The 18,907-nt window shown below is 33.8% G+C and overlaps 1 pseudogene; it reads left to right on the top strand.

Annotated features, from left to right (window-relative positions):
• Positions 1–8,420: 8,420 nt before the first annotated feature.
• Positions 8,421–8,758, top strand: LOC123858300 (mediator of RNA polymerase II transcription subunit 21-like; annotated as a pseudogene).
• The last annotated feature ends 10,149 nt before the right edge of the window (positions 8,759–18,907 follow it).

Raw genomic sequence — 18,907 nt, 5'->3', positions numbered from 1 at the left:
CTTCTGTCTCAGGGGTCACCCAACTATGGCCTACGGACCAAATCTGACCTACTACCTATTTTATATTGTCCCTGGGCAAAGGATGTTTTTTATATTTTTAAATGGTTTAAAAAGAAATCAAAAGAAGATACATGGAAATCATACAAAATTTAAATCTCAGTATCCATAAAATTTTAGGGGAACACGGCCATGCCCGTTTGTTTACAAATGGTCTATGGCTGCTTGAGCACTTGCAACAGAAACTGTGTGACCCACAAAGCCAAAAATATTAGCTCTCTCTTTTCAGAAAAGAGTTTGCCCATCCCTGTTCTACCTTATCCTAGCAGTGACCATCCTATATTGTCTGCTCACTTGTCTTCCCACACCAGTGACCTCCTTTAGGTCAGAAACAGTGTTTGATACTTCCTCCAACACTTTGCACACTGCCCTTGTGCTCTCAGAGAGTAAGCTCTCAATTTATCCTTATTGAGTGAATGACAGAATTATCTTCCTAAAGGTGTTTTTTTTTTCCTTTGTCAAATATGGCAACAATGTATAACTGAACATTTTTATAAATTCGGAGTAATAATGAGTTCCAAATTTCATTTAGGTATTACTTTTGTGTCAGTCAATTTTATAACCCCTAACATATATTATTTCATAAAGCACAGCCCTAAGAAATAAATCATATTATTGTTCCTTTTTTATCTATATAAGAAACCAGGGGCACAAAGAGCTCAAGTAATTTGACTAAGGTCCCAGAATTAGGAAGTAACAAAGCCGGACAATCTCACTCAGAGCACTCTCAATTACTATGTTATAAAGCCTTATAGTGAAAATGAAGAGGAAGCTGAGATAAAATGAGGTGTTTGTTTTAATTAGCATTATTTTAAACAACAGTGTTCTTTTTTTTTAATTTTTTTTATTCTTATGTTAATCCCCATACATTACATCATTAGTTTTAGATGAAGTGTTCCATGATTCATTGTTTGTGCATAACACCCAGTGCTCCATGCAGAACGTGCCCTCTTCAATTCCCATCACCAGGCTAACCCATCCTCCCACCCCCTCCCCTCTAGAACCCTGTTTGTTTTTCAGAGTCCATCATCTCTCATGGTTCGTCTACCCCTCCGATTTCCCCCGCTTCATTCTTCCCCTCCCGCTACCTTCTTCTTCTTCTTTTTTTTTTCTTAACATATATTGCATTATTTGTTTCAGAGGTACAGATCTGAGATTCAACAGTCTTGCACAATTCACAGCGCTTACCAGAGCACATACCCTCCCCAGTGCCTATCACCCAGTCACCCCATCCCTCCCACCCCACCCCCCACTCCAGCAACCCTCAGTTCTAAAATAAGTTCAAAATAAAATGTAAAAATGTAGATTAGCTCATTCTGGACCATCCTTTGTGATAAAATGCAGAAGAGTACATGTTAGATCATAGAATATGCTTCAATCTTAATGATGTGTTCCTGTCACTTTCGTCAGGCAAATGCTTAAAAACATTCAAAGAGCCTTATTATTTCTCTATTATAAAATGTATCTTAAAGCTAGACCGTTGGATTTGCTTAACATTAAAAGTGAATAGCAAGAATACATGACAAATGCAACCCTTTAGAAATATGATTCTATCAGCCCCAGAACACACCTCACATCTTAAATGAAATATAAAGAAACATTATTAAATGGAAACCTTCAAGACTCATGTCAAAATTAATAAGTGATCATTTAAGTGCTACAGTAGAGAAAAATTCAGTTGCATTCAAACGTATTGAAAGCATTTGCTTAGGCACTGATAAAAAATGACAAAAATAAGATCTTTAAAAACAGACAAACAGATTATATGCTAATATAATTTCAGTCATTGATAATAAATCAAGTTGCTTTATATTTATTAAATAATTACACTGTTGTTTTAGCTGGAATTCTCATTGTTTAAGCCTTTTTTCATATCAATATCATTATTACTGCTCTTGTATAGCATAGGTCTCTCTACACACAAAGAATGATTATATGATTTTCAACTCTTTACAACTAATAGTAGGATAAAATAAAAATTATAGTGATACATCAAGTACTTGTAGTAATAAAAGTTTTCTCAGAAGAGTTAAAATTTTCTGCATATTAAGTAGAATTTATTAAGTAGGAATGATAAGTTTAATTTTTCATTAGAACATAATGGGCAAAGCTGGTGGATCTTTATTTTAGAAAAAAAAAGTAAAAAAACTCATAGCAATGTTATAGATGTAAACCCAAAGATAACAATAATTATGTTAAATGAAAATGACCTATGCACTAGAGGTAAAAGAAAAAGATTTTCAGAGTGGAATAGAAAAGAAAAAAAAAAAAGACCAAACACCATGCTGATTTAAAGCAACCTATTCAAATATGAAGACACAAGGGTGCCTGGGTAGCCCAGTCAGTCAAGCATCCGACTATTGATTTTGGCTGGGGTCATGATCTCAGGGTCACGAGATTAATCCCCAGGTGGAACTCCATGCTCAGTGCAGAGTCTGCTTGAGGTTCTCCTCTCTTCCTCTCCTCTGTCCCCTCCCTCTCTAAAATAAATAAATAAATAAAATCTTTTAAAAAATAAAATAAATAAATGTAAAAACATATAGGTAAAAGTAAAAAAAATAAAAAGCTATACCATGCTAATGATAAGCGTAAGAAATCTGGAGTGGCTTTATTAATGCCAAAGTAAATTTCAAAGCAAGAACTGCCTTGATACCAAAACTAAAAATAACCAGAGAGAAGGAATAGCAGACCAACATACTGCATGAACAACAACAAAAGTTTTTAAAAAGTTAGCAGTCACACTCAGCAATAAAGTATAATAAATCTTGACCAAGTGGAATTTATCCCAGAAACAGCCTTTATCCCAGTTTTGTTTAGCATTTAAGCATCAATTGTAACTTACCATTTTAACAAAATAAGGAGAAAATTTTTAGAATCATCTCAATAGATACAGAAAATCGTTTAAGAAAATTTGACATCCATTGATGACAAGCCCTTAAAAAAAAAAAAGGAACAGGAGGGGCACCTGGATGGCCCAGTCAGTTAAGCATCCTCTTGGTTTCGGCTCAGGTCATGACCTCAGGGTTGTGAGATAGAGCCCCACATCAGGTTCCCCGCTCAGCTCAGAGTCTGCTTGAAATTCCCTCTATCCCTCTCTCTGCCTCTCTCTCTCTAAAATAAACAAATAGGGTTTTACTTAAAATCTTTTTCTAACCTCATAATTAATAGTGAAACATTAGATGCTTTCCCCCTAATACTAGGAACAAGGAAGTATTATTTAGTGTAATATGCAAGAATACAAAAAAAGCGCACATATTATTTTCTAAAGTATGTGCACCATTTTACAAGCCTGCCAGCAACATGTGAGTGTTCTTATTTTATCACATCCTTATCAATACTTGTTTTCCCTGTGAAAGACATATGTATATTTTTATAAATATTTCCACAAATATACAATAGGTATATTTTTGTAAATATTTTTATAAATATAAAAAAGAGGCATACAAATTGGAAAAGAAGGTGTAGAAATCTCTTATTCTTTATCCAGTGCCAGAAAATACACCGAAACTCCTCAGAAGTCTGTGAAAAATCCAGTAGAACTAAGAAGTAAGCTTGTATAGTCACAGGATTCTAGGCCTCATATAAAAAATGCAATTACATTTCTGTACTAGTGATGAAAAATTGGAAATTGAAATTGTAAAAAATACAATTTATAATATCATTAGAAAACATGAATATCTTCTGGGTAACAATATATGCAAAATCTGCACAATGACAACTGTAAATCATGGCTGAGAAAAGACTCCAGTAAATGAAGAGATATATTCATGGATTGGAAGAGTCAGTACTTTTATTTTTTTATTATTTTTTTTAAGTAGGCTCGATGCCCAGGGTGGAGCTCAACACGGGGCTTGAACTCAATCAAGACCTAAGGTGAGATCAAGAGTTAGACACTTAACTGACTGAGCCACCCAAGCACCCTGGAAAAGTCAGTATTTTAAAATATCAAGTTACCCAAATTGATGAAGAGATTTAAGACAGTGTTGATCAAAAGCCCAGCAAGACTTTTTATAGCAATTGACAAGTTGATTCTAAAATTAATATTGGAATTGGAAGAAGCTAGATAGACAAAACAATTTTGAAAAAGCAGAAAAAAATTTGGAGGAGTTATACAACCTTATTTCAAGATTCACTTCATAGCTACAACCATGAAGACAGCACAACACTGGTGTGAGGTTAGATATATAAATCAATGGAATTGAATTGAGAGTTTAGAAATAGATCCACAAATATATGGCCAATTAATTTTTTAAGTTGAGAAGGTAATTTTGTGGGTAATGGATAATGTTTTCAACAAATGGGCCTGGAAAAATTACATATCCATATGTAAGAAAATGAATCTGATTTTGATGAACTTTATCTCTCTCCACATGCAAAAAATTATTTAATAAGATTCATAAAATGCAAAAGTACAAAACACATAGAAGAAAATGTAGGAGAAAACCTTTATGATTTAGGGACATACTAAGATTTCTCAGCTAAAACAAATGAACACAACTTTTTGAAAATGATAAATTGGGGGACAGAGAGAATCTTAAGCAGCTCCACACCCAGCCTAGAGCCCAATGAGGGGCTTGATCTCATGACCCCGGGATCATGACCTGAGCCAGAATCAAGAGTTGGACGCTTAATGGACTGAGCCACCCAGGCACCCCAAAAAATGATAAATTGGTCTTAATCGAATTGGAAACCTTCTGTTCTTCAAAAGACATGGTTGAGAAAATGAGGAAGCAAGACACAAACTGGGAAAAATTATTTACAGTACATTTATCTGATGAAAGACCTGCATCCAAACTATATAAATAGATGATAGATGATGATAGAAGATAGGTAGGTAGATAGGTGAGTAGGTAGGTAGATGGATAGATAAATAGATAGACACTAGATATAAGTATAGTTACAAACTCCTACAACTCTGTAAGAAATAAACAACTAAATTTGTTTAAGTAGCAGAAATTTGAATGGAAACTCAGAAAAGAAGATGTAAGAACAGTCAATGAGAATAGGTAAAGAAACATCATCCTTCATCAACTCAACATCCTTCATCATCAGAGAAATGCAAATTAAAACTGTAACAAAATAGGGCGCCTAGGTGGCTCAGTTGGTTAAGCGACTGCCTTCGGTTCAGGTCATGATCCTGGAGTCCCGGGATCGAGTCCCGCATCGGGCTCCCCACTCAGCGGGGAGTCTGCTTCTCCCTCTGACCCTCCCCTCTCTCATGTGCTCTGTCTCTATCTCATTCTCTCTCTCAAATAAATAAATAAAATCTTTAAAAAAAAAAACTGTAACAAAATAACTTACACATTCATGAGAATGGCAAAATGTAAATGACTGATGATACCAAGTGTTAGCAATAATGTTGAGCCACTGGAGCTCTCTATATTAGTGATAGGAATATAAAATTGTATAACCACTTTGCTCCATTTGGCAATCCATCTGACAATAAAGTTTGACCCAGAGATTCCACTGTTAAGGTCCCCCCCCAAAAATGAAAAACATGTGTACACATAAAAATTTGTACACAAATGTTTATGGTAACTTTATTCAAATGTCAAAAACTAAAAATAACTCAGATATCCATGAGTAGATTAAATGAACCATATTTTTACAATTGAATACTACTCAGCAATAAAAAAAATGAACTACTGATAAATACAAAAACATGATTGAATCTGGACACAAATGAATACATACTGTCCGATTTCATTTATGTGAAACTTGACAAACAACATATCTATTATATAGTAGCAGAAAGGAGATCAATGGCTTCCAGGTGCTAAAAGATGGGTACAGGAATCACTTGGGTGAGGCTCAAGGGAACACTTAGAGTGGTAAAATATTTTTTATCTTTAACATGGAGGTGATTATACAGATGTACAAATTTATCAAAGCATATTGATATCTACACTTAAAATGAGTACATTTTGTCATATGTAAATTTTATCTCAATAAAGTTGATTTTAAAATATTACAGTAGATAAAACTTTTCATTCATCTCTATAAAAAACTAAAAATTTTTTATTATAGACATAGATTTGTCAAATCAGTATGTTGTACACCTGAAATTAATGTAACATTGTGTTTCAACTATGCTTCAATAAAAAAATTGATAATAGGCTTTGGAAAATAGATGTTTTCAAATATATTACCTGATATATGAAATGTATAACTTTAAGCTAGGGCAATTTCACAATATTTTTAAAAATTAAATATGTATTTTTAATGTCTTTAGAAAATATATATTTTTCTGACTCAAATATAGAATGTATATTAGAGATACACACTTCCATGTTCAATGTGACATGTGTATAAGGTTTTCATTCTGTAACTGTTCGTAATAGTAAAAAAAAGAAATAACCCAAATGTCTGTCAATAGAAGATTGGTTAGTAAAACAAATGAGAATATATTCATTCAATGGAATACTATCCAACTATAAAAAAATAATGACAATGTCCTTTATATATTGAAGTGGAATAATCTATAAGATACACTATTAAAAAAAGCAAGGTGCAGATCACCTTTTATAGTATACTATTTTTGGCTTATAATGTGTTTGTGTTTACTTAAATTTCTTAGGGAAGATAGACAGAAAATCTGTTAAACTGGATATTCTAAATGGGAAACACTGTGATTGGGAGTTAGAAATCGAAGGAGAATTTTTAATGAATTCAATTCTAAACTTTCTCATTTAAAAAATAAATAGAATTAAAAAGCAATATAGGGGAGCCTGGCTGGCTCAGTCAGTAGAGCATCATGCAACTCTTGATCTCAGAGTTGTGAGTTTGAGCCCCCACACTGGGTATAGAGATTACCTAAAAATAAAAAAAAAATCAAAAAAAGAAAGCAATGTCAATTTTTAAAAATGAGAATGCCAGTGGTATAGGAATAAACAAAATAAACAAAGAAGTAGAGCATTGTTAAGCAACAGACTCATGAATTTTTGCCAATTGATGTCAAAGTAAAGGCATCATCCAAATTATGAAGATAGAATTGGCTATTTCATATATAGTGTTAGATAGTTGAAAAAAATAAGACCTGAATAATGTGAGTAATGTTTTCAAATCAAGTACCTCGAAAGCAAACCTAAACTGGTTTCAGATAATTTATTGGCTTACCCAACAAATGTTTAGGGGGGTACTGAGTTCATGTGTGTCTTGATGCCATGCCACAAGACATACAATATTATCAGGATCTAGTTCTCTTACTCTCTTAGATTTGTTCTGCTTTTTTTCTGTGTGCTGACTTCATTGTTAGATAAGGTCTTTCCCTAAGCTATAGCAGCTCTAAACATCATATTTCCCTCTTCACATCCAGTGAATAGTCTTATAATTTAAAATGAATTGAATTTCATCAATTATAATTCATGATATTAATAGACTAAAGGGGAAAATATGTAATTTTTACAATCGAGGCTAAAAAGGCATTTGCTAAAAGGCAAGCTAAGGTTTTCCAAAAAGCATTAGCAAATTAGGAATAGAAGAGGACTATCTTGGGGCACCTATGAGGCTCAGTTGGTTGAGTGTCTGACTCTTGATTTTGGCTCAGGTCATGATCTTGGGGTCATAAGATCAAGCCCTGTGTCAGGCTCCACGATTAGTGGAGAGTCTTTTTGAGATTCTCTCTCTGCCCTCCCCTCCCATGCTCTCTCTCCCTCCCTCCAAAAATAAATAAATAAATAGATAGATAATAAATAAATAAATAAATAAATAATTTTTTTTAAAAAAAGAGAACTATATTTAACTTGGTAAGCTATATATACCAAAACCTACAACAAAATTTGTACCTAATAGAAAAACCTTAATGCATTCCTTTTAAGATGAGAAACAGTACTAACACTGCTACTATTAAACATGCTATTGGAAGTTCTGACAAAGACTATAAAGAAAGAAAAATAAATAATATAAAGTATTTGAAGGTAAAACATAAAACTGACATAATTTGCAGATAATGTGAACATCTACTTAAGAGAGATTTGGTTCTCTACACCAACAATAGCCAAATAGAAATTAACTTCAAGAGGATAACGCAATAGCAACAATAACAATAAATTGCCTGGGAATATCCTTAAAAGAATACATAAAATCTCTGCGGACAAAACTTCAAAGCTCTAAATAACATAGAAGATGATTTACATGAAGAAGAGAGGTGTTCCCTGCTCTTGGATGATATGTCTCAGCACTATAAGAAGTCATAGCTGTCTAAATCGACCTAAATGTTCAAGGGAACCACAAACAAAATTTGGTGTATTTTCTGAGGAATAATTACTCTAAAATTTATTTTAAAGAAAGAAATGTTCCACAAATAGTTCATTCGACCTTTAAAAACAAAAGAGGGGCTTTAGCCTCCCTTAGCTTGTGGAGGCATGGCGGATGGGCTCACACAGCTGCCGGACGTGATGAATTGGCTTGCAGATGGGTTTTGTAATGCCATCGGAGTGTTGTAGCACTGTAGCCTCCTGCTTTCTTTACTAATATTCAGACAGCAATTAACAAAGATCAACCAGCTAATCCTACAGAAGAATATGTTCCGGTTTTTCGCAGCACTGATTGCATGAACAGCAAAAGACATTGATGTTTTGATAGATTCATTACCCAGTGAAGAATCTACAGCTGCTTCACAGGCTGCTAGCTTGTATAAGCTGGAAGAAGAAAATCAGGAAGCTGCTACATGTCTGGAGGATGTTGTTCATGGAGGGGACATGCTTCTAGAAAATATACAAAATGCATTTGCTGATAATACACAGTCACAATTGAAGACAAGGAGTAGTACCCATAGCCAGTCTCTTCTAGACTCACAGTACCAGTATATACCATGTGGCTGAGAAAAGAACCATTTCGGTGCCATTAAGAATTCTGCATCAGATTTAGATGTAAGCCTTACCAACAGTTACAGAGACATTAAGCACTATGACACATGTTATCTTTTTAGCTATTTTTAATAATCTTCTATTTTCACTCTTGATAAGTAAGCCTCTAAAACTGCAATTGAACTAGCTTTAAACCATCATTATACCATATACCATACCACAAAAATGATGGTATACCATTATACCATCATTTTTTATTATCAGAATGAAATGATTGAGGCAGATATTCCATTAATGGTTATAATATAATTAAACAGATGTACTTTAAAATTAAAAAAACATAAGAAATAAAAACAAAAAAGGGAAACTTGTTCTACCAGATATATTAAGATATTCTACAAAATAGTAATAAGTGTTATATGCTCTTGGTGCAGTAACATATAAATGAACCACGGACTATTCCAATGAGTCCAGACGGATCTATATAGATATGAGAACTTAATGTACAATAAAGGCAGCACTACAAAGCAATGAAGAAATCTGTCAAGACTGAATGTTGCAGAGGATTTGGCTCAATGGGAATTTTTATGCCAGAGGGAGTGTAAATTGCGACACCCACTTTGGAATGTAATTTGGAATAAACATTCTCATACACTGTTATACAACTTTTGCACAGGTGCCCTGAGATTCTTACATAACTATGTTCTTAGCAGCACTGTGTTCATAATCGAAAGAAGGTAGAACCAATCCAAATATCAATCAATGAATGAAGAATGAGAATGAAAAAAATTATGTTGACTCAACTTTATTCACGAGAGGGTACATAGTAGTAAAATTAATGAATTACAAATATACAAAAAAAAAGATGAATTTTGGAAACTTGTTGAATGGAAAGAGTAGGTCCAGAGAACTACATAACATATGATATCACATACATGATACCACAAAACCGAACAATATATTGCTTAGAGGGATGTGTGTGTGTGTGTGTGTGTGTTAAATTATACTAAAAAAGAACAAAAAGTAAGTTCTCTGGAACTTCTGACCTGCTTTATCCACTCCAGAGAAATCCCCTAGGCAGAGCATTGCAGACACTTGCCATTAATACTCCATCTGCATTTATAGGAATGGTGAATGCCAAGAGGATGTAGGTGGGGCACTGACAATGTTTGCTACACAAAGATATGTGAACACAAATGGAGGAGAGCAATGACTTCTAGGGCAGAAACAGCTGTATGCAATAGGAGAGAGCACTTAACAGATATCTGTGACCTTCTAATTCTTACATTTCAGCTGGTTTGTGTTGTTAATTTTATTATTATGCTTCCTATCCTACATATATTTTTTTCAGCACTTCATTAATATGATGAAAGGAAAAATAAAGCACTTTTCTTGACATGAAAAAGTAAGTTAAAAAAAATAAGAGTTCCCAATTAGGAAAAAAAATTGTTTCTAGTTACAAAAACCTGTTAATTGCCCAGTCTGTTTTGGGCAGAGTACAAATAGGATAATGTTTTATTTTTTCTTCAATAATTTACTTTTCCTTTTTGGTCTCTTAAGACATTTTGGGCAGTATATATAGCCATGCGTTCATTTTCAGATGTTAAAAGTCCAATTGATTGCAGCTTATAGATAATTCAGTGCTCAACCTTTCACTGCCAGTGCGTGCAAGATATCAAATGGAAAGCAGGGGCCCTGTGGTGGACATTTTCATTCCTCTTGCCCCACGATGTCCCTCCTCCTTCAAGCATCTCCAGGGTTGGGAAAAGAAAGGAGGCATTAGAGAGAAGGGAGTAAAGGAAGGTCTTACTAGCTGTTATAGTCTACTTTTGGTTGCTGATGTCCTCGGCACAAGTAGGTGCCCATCTGCTTCTTGCTGAGCCATTTGGGAAGCCCCAGGAGAGGAGTCTAATTGCCACCGTTCACTTTCCTCATGTGGAAAACACACTGTCATCTCCACTCCCCCTATAGCTCCCACAGCCTTTGGTACATGTTAGAGGAGATCATCGAGAGGATGTGACTGCCAGTTAACTGGAGAACTGGACCCAGGCAATTAGAATCTCCTCACCCCTCCCCAGTGCTTGAAATGTAAGTTCTCCCCACACTGTTCTCACAATGGGAGCCATTCTCAAGGACATAGCCTTGAGAGAGCAATATGTTGCTGAGACCATATGGATAATGTATGTAAATGAATCCAGTTAAGGCCTCTATAAAGATTTGGCAGACAGGTGTGGAAATCTATTCATCTTTTGGCTGTCCAAGATAAGCCTCCTAAGTAAACTCCCTCACTTATTAAACCTTCTCTCTACCAATCGGGAGTGGCCTGACTCTTTCCTTGGTGTCTCCCTGCCCTCCTCCTCCCCTTGTGGAGCATGTTTCAGAGTACACCTGGGAAGCTCCCAGGGTTTGTGAAGCAACAATGTATTCCATAGCCTACTGGGGTTTTCTCATCTGGCCATGTTAAGAGTGCCAGGAAAAACAGTGATAACTCACGTATCTGCCATGTCCATTTTGCTTATGAGATGCGTGCTTTAGCATATTGGCCTATATTATCTTATTTAATTCTCATGACAATTCTATGAGGTAAGTACTATTTTTAACTTTATTTTGCAAATGAGAGAAGTGTAACTTAAAGATACTGAAAAGCCTGCAGCTAACTATTGAATGCTGGGGCTGGAGAGAACCAAAGCACTCTGACTTCAGAACCTGAAGCCAAACGATAATCAGTATGATGCTGGGAGGAAATGAAATCAGACAAATGGAGGTAATTTCATCCAGGCCATGTTCAGATATGTTGAATCATTCCTGTCTACAACAGAAACTTTATTAATTTTCCATAAAATTCAGTGTCTATTATTCCTGAAATATGATGGTTGTTTAATTACTCATCTCTAAATGTCAACACTTTGCCCTTTGGCTTATGTTTTCTGAATTCCCATATTTATTAACATTTTCTTTAGATATGTTTAAAAACATCAGTTAGGCTACAGTTTATCATGATTAGAATTTTATATGGATTTTACTTCCTTTTTAAAAGAGGATAATCTCTCTTCCAAATATAAGTTATTTGAAAGATATAGTACTGTTTCTTACCTTTGTAATTACACAAAGAGCAGCAATGTCTAAATTTATGATGATATATATAGGAAAACCAAAAAAGTCTGCAAAACAGTTTCTGGAACTAAAGACCATTTTTAGAATGGTCTCATGATACAAGATCAACATACAAAAGTCAATCACAATCTTAATTACTAGCAAAACTGGAATTTAAATTTTAAAAATACCATTTACACTAGCTACTCTAAATATGAAACCATTAGGAATAAAGCTAACAAAGTTTGTACAGAATTTATATGCAGAAAACTAAAAAAAATCATTAATGAAAGAAATCAAAGAAAACCTAAATAAGTGGAGAGATACACTGTGTTTATGTTTTGAAGACACAATATTGCTAAAATATAAATTTTCTTCAATTTAATCTATAGATTCAAGGCCATTCTAATCAAAACCCCAAGGTTTTGGATTTTTAAAAAATATTCACAAGTAGCTTCTAAAATATAAACAGAAAGACAAAGAAACAGAATAATAAAAACAATTCTGAAAAAGATCAAAATGGAAGACTCACACCACCTGATTTCAGGACTACATGTAAGTTATAGTAATGAAGAAAAGAAAGAACATTTTGTTGGTGGTGAAAGAATAGACACACAGATCAATGGAACAGAATGGATTGATTAACTGATCTTGATCATTTGTGTCATCTTTTTTTCTTGATTGGTCGAAATAGAGGTTTATCAATCTTCTTGATCTTCTCAAATATGAGATCAGGCCTAGAATTTGGGTCTGATTTATATTTCATTGATTTTCACCATGACCTCAATTATTTCTTTTCTTCTGCTTAATTTTGGTTCATTTGCTTTGTTCCTTTTTTTCTAGTTTGTTAAGATGAAAACTGATCTTCATTCATTCCCCATATAAATTGTTTAGTGGCATAATTTTCCCCCTAAGCCTGCTTTTCATTCATACCCCAAATTTTAGCACATTGTGTTTTAATTGTCATTCAGATAAAAACATATTTTTAATTTCCTTTTTGATTTTTTCTTTGAATGATGGGTAATTTAGATGTGTGTTGTTTACTTTCTGTGAATTTACTTTCTTTTTTCTATAAAAAAAGTTAATTTTATATGTCAACTTGGCTAGACTGTAGTGACCATAGTTTGTTGGGCAAACACTAGTTTAGATGTTGCTGTAAAGGTAATTTTTAGGTGTAATTTACATTTACAATCAGTTGACTCAAAGTAAAGCAGATTATCCTCCATAATGTGGGTGAACCTTATACAATTAGTTGAAAGCCTTAAAAGAAAAGACAGGTATCACGAAGAAGAAGGAATTCTGCCTCCAGATTGCAACATAAAAGTTCTGCCTGAGTTTGCAGCCTTTAGATGCAAAAATGCAACATCATCTCTTTCCTTAATTTCTAGTCTGCTGGCTTGAAAAACAGATTTCAGATTTGCCAGTCTCCACAATTACATGAACCAATGAGTTAAATCTTTAAAATCTTTTTCTTTTTCTTTCTCTCTAATATATATATATGGGTTCCTGGATGTGATTCAAGGGATCCAGGAATATTTAAAAATTGTTATATATGTATGTTTGCAGGGGAGGGGATTCTTAACTTTCAGGAGATTCTCAAAAGGACCCCTTAAGTCCAAAAGAGGTCAAGGATCATTGGTATAATAAAAAAGAATGAAGTATTAATAATGGTACAACATGGAAACATGGATGAACATTTAGATAGATAGATAGATGATAGATAATAGATGATGATAGATAGATAGATAGATAGATAGATAGATAGATAGATAGATAGATGATAGATGATATAGGTACTTAGATGATAGATACAAAGATAGATACAAATATAATGTATTGGTTGTGTCTTTGGAAAATATTGACTGAAACAATTTTCAAATATTTGGGGATTTTCCAGAGATCTTTCTATTTTTTATTTCTAATTTGTTCCATTGTAGTCAAACAACATACTTTATATGATTTAAATCCTTTTAAATTTAGTGAGAATTGTTTTATTGCTCCAAATATGACAGTCTTGGCAAATGTTATGTGTGCATTTGAAAATAATGTGTATTCTGCTGTCATTGTCCAGAAACGTCTATTAGGTCAAGTTACATGAGAGTGTTGTTCAAATTTCTATACCTTTACTGATTTAGTATTCCATTATATAGTATACTTGTCCATTTTGCAAGAGGGAAACTGAAATCTCCCTCATGCAATTATGAAATTTTTTTAGTTCTCCTTATAGATCTGTCAGTTTTTGCTTCATTATTTTCAAATTTTGCTCATAAGTTTATAAATATTTAGGACTGCTGACACAAGGGTTTGTAAAAAAAAAAGAAAAAAGAAAAAAGTTTAGGAATGCTACATGTATATTTGGATTGATCCCTTTATCTTTATGAAATAACTTTCTTTATGCATGGCAATATTTTTATTGATCTGCCTCTTCTGATATTAATATTGCCCTCATCTCTTGTTACAGTCTTTGGTTTAAAATCTAGTTTTTCTGATATAAGTATTGATACTCTGGCTTTCTTTTGACATCCATTTGCATGGTAAATATTTCTCCATCCCTTTGCTTTCAACGTGCAGTTGTCTTTAGATCTAAAATGAGTCTCTTGTAGGCAGCGTATAGATGGGTCTTGTTTTTTTTATTCATTCTGAAACCCTATGTCTTTTGATTGGAGCATTTAGGCCATTTACATTCAGAGTAATTATTGATGGATATGAATTTAGTGCCATTTTATTACATGTTTTTGTCATTGTTTCTGGAAATTTTCTCTGTTCCTTTCTTGCCTTTCTCACTTTTGGTCTTTCCCACTCAAAGAGTCCCCTTTAATAATTTTGCAGGGCTGCTTTAGTGGTCACCAAATCCTTTAGTTTTTGTTTATCTAGGAAACTCTTTGTCTCCCCTATTCTGAATGAAAGCCTTGCTGGAAAGAGTATTCTTGGCTGCAGATTTTTCCCATTCAGCACATTGAATATCACTCTCTTCTGGCCTGCCAAGTTTCTGTGGAGAGATCTGCTAAACTTATTTATCTTCCCTTGTAAGTTAGGGACTTCTTTTGTCTTGCTGCTTTTATGATTTTTTTCTTTTTCTCTATATTTTGCAAATTTAACTACAGTATGTCTTTGTGTTGCCTGCTTTTGTTGATTTTGTTGGAAGTTCTCTGTGACTCCTGGATTTGGATGTCTGTTTCCTTCCCCAGATTAGGGAAGTTTTCAGCCTTAATTTCCTGCCCCCTTTTCTCTCTCTTCTTCTTCTGGGACTCCTATGATATGAAGGTTATTATGTTTTATGGAGTCGCCAAGTTCCGTAAGTGTACATTTGTGATCCAGTATTTTTCTTTCCCTCTTCTTTTCCACTTCATTATTTTCCATAATTTTATATTACTTATTCATTCTTCTGCTTCTTCCATCCTTGTGGTCTTTATATCCATTGGTTTTAAATCTCACTTATTGCATTTTTCATTTCTGCCTGACTAGTTTTTACTCTTTTATCTCTGCAGTTAGGGACTCCCTGGTGTCTACTATGCTTTTCTCAAGCCCAGTGTGTATCCTGTGATTGTTGTTTTAAAATCTGATCAGGAATATTACTTATATCTGTTTTGATTAGATCTCTCATGTTTTCCTTGTACAATCCCCTGTGCACTTCTTTCTCTCTGTGGCTCCCTTGCCTCTGCAGCACCAGAGATCGGTTTCTCCCTTAAAACACATCTCTGCACCTCCTACCTTCCATGATGTGGCCTCTTCTCTCCTTCTAGTTGTGCAATTTGTTCTGTCAGTCCTCAGATTGATTTCTTGGGTATTGAGAATGATTTGATATTTATCTCACTGTGTTCAAGGGATCAGACAAGCCTGGAGTCCTTCTACTACTCCACCCCTCACTTTGATTTAAGCTCATTCATTTGCCTACCATTGACGGAGGAAGAACAACTTCTGTTTACCTTACACCTTCCAAATACTGCAAGAAGATTCTAATTGGCAGACTTTTAACTGGAATGCTTCTGGCAAGGGATTCTGAAAAAGATAATTCTCAGAATTCCAATCTAGGTTTGTAAGGGAGAAAAGAGAATGGGGAAGAATAGTAGTAAATGCCAAGATCATTTTCATCTAAAAACATTATGAATGCAGAATAAAACAAACCAGATACTATTTTTTTATCAGATTGGAAAACATTTTAAAAGTTGAGTACATGCAGTACTAGCATATAATCTGAAACACAATTAATACGAGAGCAAATTTGCAAAAACAGTTTTGTAGAATACTGTGGCAACAAACTTGTAAAAAATCTAATTAAATTATTTATTAAATTATTTATTTAATCTAGCAATTCCATTCTGAGGAATTCTCCCTTCAAAAACTACAGAAATAGTATATAAAGATGCATGACTGTTTATTGCAGCATTGTGCATGATATCAAAAAATGTAAGCAATTCCACGAAGGGGAAGTTCACACATATATTATGGAACATTCATTCCATGGAATAGTATTCAGTTATGATAAAGAATTAAGGAGATCTACACATAATGACCTATAAAGACAAATATGACTTATTTAGTTAAATGAATGCTTTAAATATATACATATAACCTATATATATACATATGTCAATATATATTTATAAATAAATATAATATTCTTATATAAAATGTACACATTTCTCATATAAAAATATGTGTATTTGGCTGTATATATTAGAGAAAACGTAACAAGGTTATAGGCCAGATCATCACCAGCAGTTACATATGCATGATGAATGTGTATGGCAAAATGAATGTGATATTAAAATCATTACTTTGTAAATTCTTTTAAAAAGCTTATGGCATTATAGTGACTTGGTTGCTACTGTTCATACATTCCAGGCCCAGATTGATGGCATAATCAAAGAAACAGCAAGCAAAAAATACTTTCAAAATAACTCTTTTTTATTTGCCTTTCTTGAAAACTGAAGGGCACACATAGATCAAAGTCACACTTCTTAAAATCTCTTATGCTTCACTTCCTCAAAGGCAAATGATTTCATGATTCCTTCTTTTAAACTATCCCAAACCAAGCCTATGCACAAAAATCTTGACTTTTTTACTCAAACAGCCACACCAAACCCCAAAGAACCGATCTTGTAAATGGTGGTTTTACCAAGTGTAGTATGTTTGATATTTCCAAAATAATTGTTCTTTACCCCAACAATTGCATGGGAATTGTCTATTTCTCTGACATGTTGAAGTTGTGCTTGGCCATGGCACTTGTTTTGGCCAGTGGAATATATGATGTATCTAGGCCTTTAGAGTTATCCCCATGTTTCCACTTGTCCTTCTGAGTACTTCCATTTTTGACTATAATAAGACCATGCCCATGAAAACTGCCACCCCTCAGTCTGGGTCCCAGTTGACTCGCACATTGCCATGTTGCAGATGTCCTCATTTCTTTACATAGTTGAGCAAATTCTATCCTCATAACAACCTTTGAGGTAGGTAATGTTATTGCCTCTATTTTACAGATGAGGAGGCTGAAGCAAAAAGAACTTAAATTACTCAAGTTTCTAGCAGTAGATGAGATTTAAATATACTCTACTTCAGATACTGCTCTTTGACCAATGATATTTATTTTAACAATGCTGGTCTTTTCCAAAATGTTACCAGAAGATCATTCTAAATTTAATCCTATAGATTTTAAAAGTTTTGTATTTCAATTTTCAATCTTTCAGCCATCTAAGAAAAATTTGTGTGATATAGATTTTCCTTTTGCATGAAATGTTGATTAAAATATCCTCAGTACCTGGTAGTTATTTTTTCCATAGAAAGCAATCAAATACATCTGTGTAGAATTTAATATTTTCTTGGTGTTTCTTTATTTTATGCCATCATTTATAATTTAAAATTTTTTTTGGTTTTTTTTTTAAGATTTTATTTATTTATTTGACAGAGAGAGAGATAGCGAGAGCAGGAACACAAGCAGGGGGAGTGGGAGAGGGAGAAGCAGGCTTCCCACTGACCAGGGAGCCCGATGTGGGACTCGATCCCAGGACCCTGGGATCATGACCTGAGCCGAAGGCAGACACTTAACGACTGAGCCACCCAGGCGGCCCACCATCATTTATAATTTAAATCAAAGCACATTGGCAGCTGTCTACTCCTGATTCTCTAGGCACCACTGCCCCAATATGTATCCACATATAAATAAATTATAAATATAATAAATAATATTTATAATATAAAAACAGAAACATGTCCATTCTTGATGGAGAAAACTTTCAGTTTCATTGCCTGAAAGCTCCCCAGTAGTCTCCATTCTCAAATTCATCATAAAACCAGACCACAGAATTTTTCTTTCCATATAGCTAAAAGAACCCCGACAAGAGGCACCATTGAATAAATGCACCCATAAGTTATGATTGAAGATCATTAAGAACTTGGAATGAAGAGGACGTGAAAGGAGAGTGACTGAAATTGTTGACATGACCAGTGCTCTTTATAAAATAAAAGTTTATATTTATCTATTTTACTTTTGGATGACAATATGAAAGGTAGAAAAGTATGATATATAATAGATTAGAGTGAGTTCATCTGTCACTAAGTCTTAAAAATACATAAAACTAAAACTAGGTTATAGTATGTGAAAAAATGATCCATTTTTTGCACTTACCACCTTTTAAAATGAAAAGGTGAGCCAAAATCTAATTTTTGAAAATGAGAAGTTGAGCTGAAATATAATTTAGGTAATTTTTAAAAATATTATTTTATGAAGTGCTTTGTATACAACGTGTCAGTGACTTTTATTGTGTCTGCTATATATTAAAGATTAATTGAATTGTTCATGGAATATTCAAGGCTTGAGGGAACATAGTCTTTAATGGAAGTATAAACCCAATACTCTTTATGGATTATTCATTGTTTTCAGCTTCTCATAGCATTTATATAAAGTTATATACTTAAGTTGCAATTATTTCTAAATTTTGGCTCATCACTTG

This window comes from Mirounga angustirostris, unplaced genomic scaffold, assembly GCF_029215605.1.
Source record: "Mirounga angustirostris isolate CCGP_5_RB_7025 unplaced genomic scaffold, mMirAng1.0.hap1 SCAF_4, whole genome shotgun sequence".
NCBI classification, from domain to species: Eukaryota; Metazoa; Chordata; class Mammalia; order Carnivora; family Phocidae; genus Mirounga; species Mirounga angustirostris.
The sequence above is the reverse complement of the archived record's forward strand: the minus strand, read 5'-3'. Positions and strand labels throughout refer to the sequence as shown.